Source organism: Cynocephalus volans, chromosome 14 (genome assembly GCF_027409185.1).
Source record: "Cynocephalus volans isolate mCynVol1 chromosome 14, mCynVol1.pri, whole genome shotgun sequence".
Classification (NCBI taxonomy): domain Eukaryota; kingdom Metazoa; phylum Chordata; class Mammalia; order Dermoptera; family Cynocephalidae; genus Cynocephalus; species Cynocephalus volans.
Window position 1 is genome coordinate 20,654,516 of NC_084473.1, and position 6,826 is coordinate 20,661,341.

The 6,826-nt window shown below is 33.1% G+C and overlaps 1 pseudogene; it reads left to right on the plus strand.

The window, feature by feature from the left end:
- The first annotated feature begins 1,616 nt into the window (after nt 1-1,616).
- LOC134363378 (large ribosomal subunit protein uL6-like) lies at nt 1,617-2,196 on the plus strand (annotated as a pseudogene).
- The last annotated feature ends 4,630 nt before the right edge of the window (nt 2,197-6,826 follow it).

Here is a 6,826-nt window from a genome sequence, read left to right on the forward strand (position 1 = left end):
CATTTAGTTAATATGTGGTAACTCTTTTTCACAAGAAAACAAAGTATCTGGTAAAGTCTGTATTGTTTTGTCAGACTGTATAGCAAAAGTTTATGGTATGGCTAAAGAAGGAGAAATGTCCTATTAGCTTTATCCTTGCTTAATTGTGGACTTATTTTGACCGTTTTCCTGAAATTTGCTAGCTTATCTTAGGGTATTTCAGAATTAAAAAGAAAATTGGTGTATTGTTTAAATACTTGGATGAATTTTTTTCCTAAGGCTTAACTAGTAACAATTAAAAAAAAAATACTCGTGCCCCAATTATCCAACTTGAGAATCAAAGCATTACTAATACCTTTGAAAGCCTTTTTGGGCCCCTCTTAATTACTATCATCCACCTTCCCAATTAAGTTAACCAAATTCCTGATTTTAGTGGTTATCATTCCAATGTGTTTCTGTATAGCTTTTCTCTACAGTTTTACCATGTGTCTGATGCTAAAAACATATTTAGTTTTGCATTTTTCAGTTTTATATAAATGGATTTTTTATTGAATAGTATGTTGTAGCAGTTCAGCTATTTTGATGAATGAAGTTGTACTTAATTCATTTCCTAATATTGATCATTTGTGTCTTCTCTGCTCTTCTTTATTAGTCTACCTAAAGGGTTATCAATTTCATCGATCTTTTCAAACAATCAGCTTTTGGTTACTTTCATTTTCTCAATTGTTCAACTTTATTGATTTCTGCTCTTATCTTTATTATTTCCTTTCTTCTGCTTCCCTAGGATTTCTTTTGCTTTTATTTTCTAGTTTGAAATGTAAAGAGTCATATAATTGACTTGAAACCTCTCCTTTTCTTATATAAGCATGTAAGCTGTATATTTCCCACTAAGCCTTGCCTTATTTGTAACCCATGCTTTTTGTTACATTGTGTTTTTATTATATTTATACATTTTCTAATTTGTCTTATGATATTCTATTTGATCCCTGAGTTATATAGAAATATATTTTTAATTTCTACATATTTGGAACATTTCCAGATATCTTCCTGCTATTGATTTTTAGCTTAATTCCTTTGTAACCAGTGAACATGCTTTGATGTACATACATATGATGAAAATACATACTTTGATGCATGTTCAAAAAATTCTTTTAGATTTGGTGAGGTTTAGGTGTTAGGAGAAATTGATAAAGGGCCACAGAGAATGTTTACATTGTGTAATGATAAAACAAAATAAACAAAAGAAAGCTTAATAAATAAATAAATAAACTTGTTGAGGTTTGTTTTATAGCCCAGAATATATTCTGTCTCGGTCAGTGTTCCATGTGCTCTTAAAGAAAATATGTATTCTGCTATAGTTGGGTGGAGTGATCTATAAATGTAAATTGAATTAGGTTGGTTTTAGAGTTTTCAATTCTTTATCCTTACTGATGTTTTATTTCCTATCTTTATTGATTCTTAGAACTATTTAAGTTTCCAACTATAGTTGTTGATTTCTTTATCCTTTTAGTTCGGTCATTTTTTGCTTTATGTTTTTTGAAGCTCTTTTTTTTTTTAGATACAAACACATTATATCCTCTTAATGAATCATCTCCGTTAATGTAATGTGATAGTTCTTTGCCACATCTACTGCAAGAATGAAGACCATTCTCGGCAATCAGACTGACAACATTCCAGAATATGTTGACATCACTCTGAAAGGACACACAGTTATAGTGAAGGGCCTCAGAGGAACCCTGTGGAGGGACTTTAATCACATGAAAGTTGTGCTCAGTCTCCTTGGAAAGAAACAGAGGGGGCTCCAGGTTGACACATGGTGGGGAAATAGAAAGGAACTGGCTACTGTTCGCACTATCTGCAGTCATGTACAGAACATGATCAAGGATGTTACTTACGCTGGGCTTCCGTTACAAGATGAGGTCTGTGTAGGTTCACGTCCCCATCAATGTCGTTATTCAGGAGAATGGGTCTCTTGTTGAAATCTAAAATTTCTTGGGTGAAAAATACATCCTCAGCATTTGAATGATCTCAGGTGTTGCTTGTTCATTCTCTCAAGCCCAGAAAGGTGAGTTAATCCTTGAAAGAAATGACATTGAACTTGTTTTAAGTTCAGCTACTTTGATCCAGCAAGCCACAACAATTAACAAGGATATCAGAAAATGTTTGGATGGCATCTGTGTCTCTGAAAAAGGAGCAGTTCAGTAGTCTGAGGAATAAGAGCTAAAGAGTTGTCCAGCTATAGAAGCAAGTACAGAGTCCCAAGACGTGCTGGTAAATTTTAATGATGGGATAAAAAACCTATTCATCTGGGACAAAAAAAAAAAGTGTATGTGTGTGTGTGTGTGTGTGTGTGTGTGTGTGCATGCGTGTACGTGCGTGTGTGTGTGTGTGTGTATCCCTTAAACCTGATTATATTCCTTAGTATGAGCTCTATTTCGTCTTCTAAAAGTGACTCTTGTTTTCTTTTGATTAGCGTTTCTTGGTGTATCTTTTATCAACCTTTTTCTTTCAAACTCTGTTTTTATAATCAAAGTTGAATTCTGATAGACAAAATATAGTTTGATCTTTTTAAATTTTTTAATCCAATCTTACAATGTCTTTCAATCCAATTGTTTAAACGATCTATACTTAATTTTTTTAAATATGGTAGGATTTAAAGTTCGTGCTTTTGCTAATTGTTTTTTATTTATGCCATCTCTTTGTTCCTTTTTGCCAGTTTTTCTACCTTCTTTTGGATTAATTCAGTATTCATTATTAATCTAATTTACCTCTACTATTGGCTTATTAGTTATAGCTCCAAGTTTACTTTTTTTAGTAATTTCTCTAGGATTTGCAATATTTATTTTTTCACATTGCATTAAATAGCTTTATCATATTTTTATTTTACTTAGTATTTTTATTAGAAAGAGCTGCTTGAATTTTATCAAATATTTTTTGGTATTTACTGATATGATTACATGGTATACTTCCTTTTTGAGAAAATAAATTAGTTTTATAGATTTTGTAAAGCTGAACTACATCATATCATATTTATTCCTTTGCAACTTGCTTTGTACATTCAACATTTTGTTTCTGAGATTTAACCAAATTGATACATGAAGATTTATTCATTTCAGCTACATCGTAGTATTCATCATGTGAATAAACCACAGTTTTTAACTGTTTCTACTTCTGGACAATTAATTCTCACTTCCTTTTTCTTTTTTCTTTTTTTGCTATTACAGTGAGTGCTGCAATGAATATTTTTGTGTATGTCTCCTTATACTCATTATTATTTTATTGACTAGAAGTACAAATAGTGGGCTGCTTCATTCTATAAATGTCACCTAGGTCAAGTTGGTTGACTGTTATTTAAATCTTCTCTGTCACAACGATATTCTGTCTATAATCCTAAATGTTTATGTTCTGAATGAGAGAGATTTTTAATGAATGAAGAAAAAAAAAAAAAAGAAACCAACAAAACATATAAACTACAAAGGATAAATAAACATATCCACACTTATAATATGAAATTTTAATACCCTAATATCAATAATTGATAGAGCATATAAACAGAAAATTAGTAAGGATATAGAAGACTTGAATACAATCAACCAACTTGAGCTAGTTGACATTTATAGAAAGCGCTATCCGACAGCAGAATATATATTCTCAAGTGCACATGGGGCATTCACCAAAACAGACTATAATCTGGGCCATAGAACAAAGCTACTCATACAAGAATTAAAATTACACTAAATTTGTTTTCTTATTATAATGAAATTAGCAATAACAGAAATACATCTGGAAAAATCTTCAGTACTTAAAAAATTTAAACAATACACTACCAAGCTATCCATGGATCAAAAAGAAGTGGCATGAAATATTAAAAAAAAATTCTTTCTTAACTGAAAACAAAGTACAACTTATCAAAATTTGTGGGATGTTAGCTAATGCAGTTTTTAAAGGGAAATCTGTAGCATTAAATATTTATGTTAGAAAGAGTATGGGTCTCAATGATTTAAACTTCTACCTTAAGAAAATAAAAAGAGCAAATACAACCCAAAGCAAGTAGAAGTAAGGAAATAATGTAAGAACAGAAATAAATGAAGTAGGAACCAGGAAAACAATAAAGAAAATCAATGGAAATAAAAGCTTGTCTTTGGAAGGAGCAATAAAAAAAGACAGATTGAGGCAGACTGATCAAGAGAAAAACACTCATCGAGAAGGTACTCTTACTTATATCAGGAATGAAAAAAGGAGTACCAGTATAGATCTTTCAGATATTGAAAGGGCAATAAGAGAATATTATAAAGAACTTTATGCCTATAAATTGGACAGTTTAGATGAAATTGACAAATTCCTTGAAAGACATAAACTACAAAGGCACCTTTAAGAATAAATAGATAACCTCAATAGATTATTCTAATGGCATGAAAACTCCACATCCAGACAATTTCTTTTCTTTTCTTTCTTTTTTTTTTTTTTTTGTCTTTTTCGTGACCGGCACTCAGCCAGTGAGTGCATCGGCCATTCTTTTTTTTTTTTTTTTCCTTCTGCAACATATTTATTTATTTATTTTTATTTTTATTTTTTTTATTTTTTATTTTTTTTTAAATTTTATTTTGTCGATATACATTGTGGCTGATTATTGCTCCCCATCACCACAACCTCCCTCCCTTCTCCCTCCCCCCTCCCCCCCAACAATGTCCTTTCTGTTTGCTTGTCGTATCAACTTCAAATAATTGTGGTTGTTATATCTTCTTCCTCCCCCCTTTTGTGTGTGTGTGTGTGTGTGTGTGTGTGTGTGTGTGTGTGTGTGTGTGTGTGAATTTATATATTAATTTTTAGCTCCCACCAATAAGTGAGAACATGTGGTATTTCTCTTTCTGTGCCTGACTTGTTTCACTTAATATAATTCTCTCAAGGTCCATCCATGTTGTTGCAAATGGCAGTATTTCATTCGTTTTTATAGCTGAGTAGTATTCCATTGTGTAGATGTACCACATTTTCCGTATCCACTCATCCGATGATGGGCATTTGGGCTGGTTCCAACTCTTGGCTATTGTAAAGAGTGCTGCGATAAACATTGGGAAACAGGTATACCTTCGACTTGATGATTTCCATTCCTCTGGGTATATTCCCAACAGTGGGATAGCTGGGTCGTATGGTAGATCTATCTGCAATTGTTTGAGGAACCTCCATACCATTTTCCATAGAGGCTGCACCATTTTGCAGTCCCACCAACAATGTATGAGAGTTCCTTTTTCTCCGCAGCCTCGCCAGCATTTATCGTTTATAGTCTTTTGGATTTTAGCCATCCTAACTGGGGTTAGATGGTATCTCAATGTGGTTTTGATTTGCATTTCCCGGATGCTGAGTGATGTTGAGCATTTTTTCATATGTCTGTTGGCCATTTGTATATCTTCCTTAGAGAAATGCCTACTTAGCTCTTTTGCCCATTTTTTAATCGGGTTGTTTGTTTTCTTCTTGTACAGTTGTTTGAGTTCCTTATATATTCTGGATATTAATCCTTTGTCAGATATATATTTTGCAAATATTTTCTCCCACTCTGTTGGTTGTCTTTTAACTCTTTTAATTGTTTCTTTTGCTGTGCAGAAGCTTTTTAGTTTGATATAATCCCATTTGTTTATTTTTCCTTTGGTTGCCCGTGCTTTTGGGGTCGTATTCATGAAGTCTGTGCCCAGTCCTATTTCCTAAAGTGTTTCTCCTATGTTTTCTTTAAGAAGTTTTATTGTTTCAGGGTGTATATTTAAATCCTTAATCCATTTTGAGTTGATTTTAGTATACGGTGAGAGGTATGGATCTAGTTTCATTCTCCTGCATATGGATATCCAGTTATCCCAGCACCATTTGCTGAAGAGGCAGTCCCTTCGCCACTGAATAGTCTTGGTGCCTTTGTCAAAGATCAGCTGACAGTAAGTGTGTGGGTTGATTTCTGGATTCTCTATTCTATTCCATTGGTCAGTGTGTCTGTTTTTATGCCAGTACCATACTGTTTTGGTTATCCTATATAGGATCCGAACCCGCGGCGGGAGCGTCGCTGCGCTCCCAGCGCTGCACTCTCCCAAGTGCGCCATGGGCTCGGCCCACATCCAGACAATTTCAATAGCGAATTCTACCAAATACTTAAGGCAGAAATAATATCAACGGTACGCAAACTCCTCCATAGAAAATAGAAGAGAAGGGAAAACTTCTTAACTTATTTTTCAGAGGCCAACATTACCCTGATATTAAACCCAAAGGCAATATAAGATAATAAAACTATAGACCAATGTCCCTTGTGTACATGTTCTGAAATTATTAACAAAATATGTACTGTCAGTTTAGCAAGAGTCTGCTGTCATTCTTACAAAACATGTACTGTCATCCTAGCAAGGATTTGGGGATGCAAATTTAAACGAGAATTTTTAGCATCCCACATGTTAAATTTGTTTTGCTCTATTTAAAGCCTGTCAGATTTTGACATTTGGACTTTCAATTAAAGTCAGACCTTTTGTTGAGTTTGAGTTGATTAACCTTTTGCAGTAGATAACTTTCCTTTAAATAGTGCCAAGAGATCCTCTGAGAAAATAACCCAATGAATACTTATTTATAGTCATAACATTGTAATTCATCAGTCTTCACTTTTTATATTTTAAATCAAAGTTTTAACTATCAAGAAAAATTAAACTTGCTTCAGATTTTTTTTCTTTAACAAAAACAGGGTTAAACTTGGCATTGCATGTAGAGAATTTGGAGTTCTGAGACATTTGTCTGAGATAATGTAAGGTGTCAACTCCTTATGTTGAGGCATAGGTATAGTTGAATGTCTGACACTACTCTTAGTTTATAAATAATATGCTCT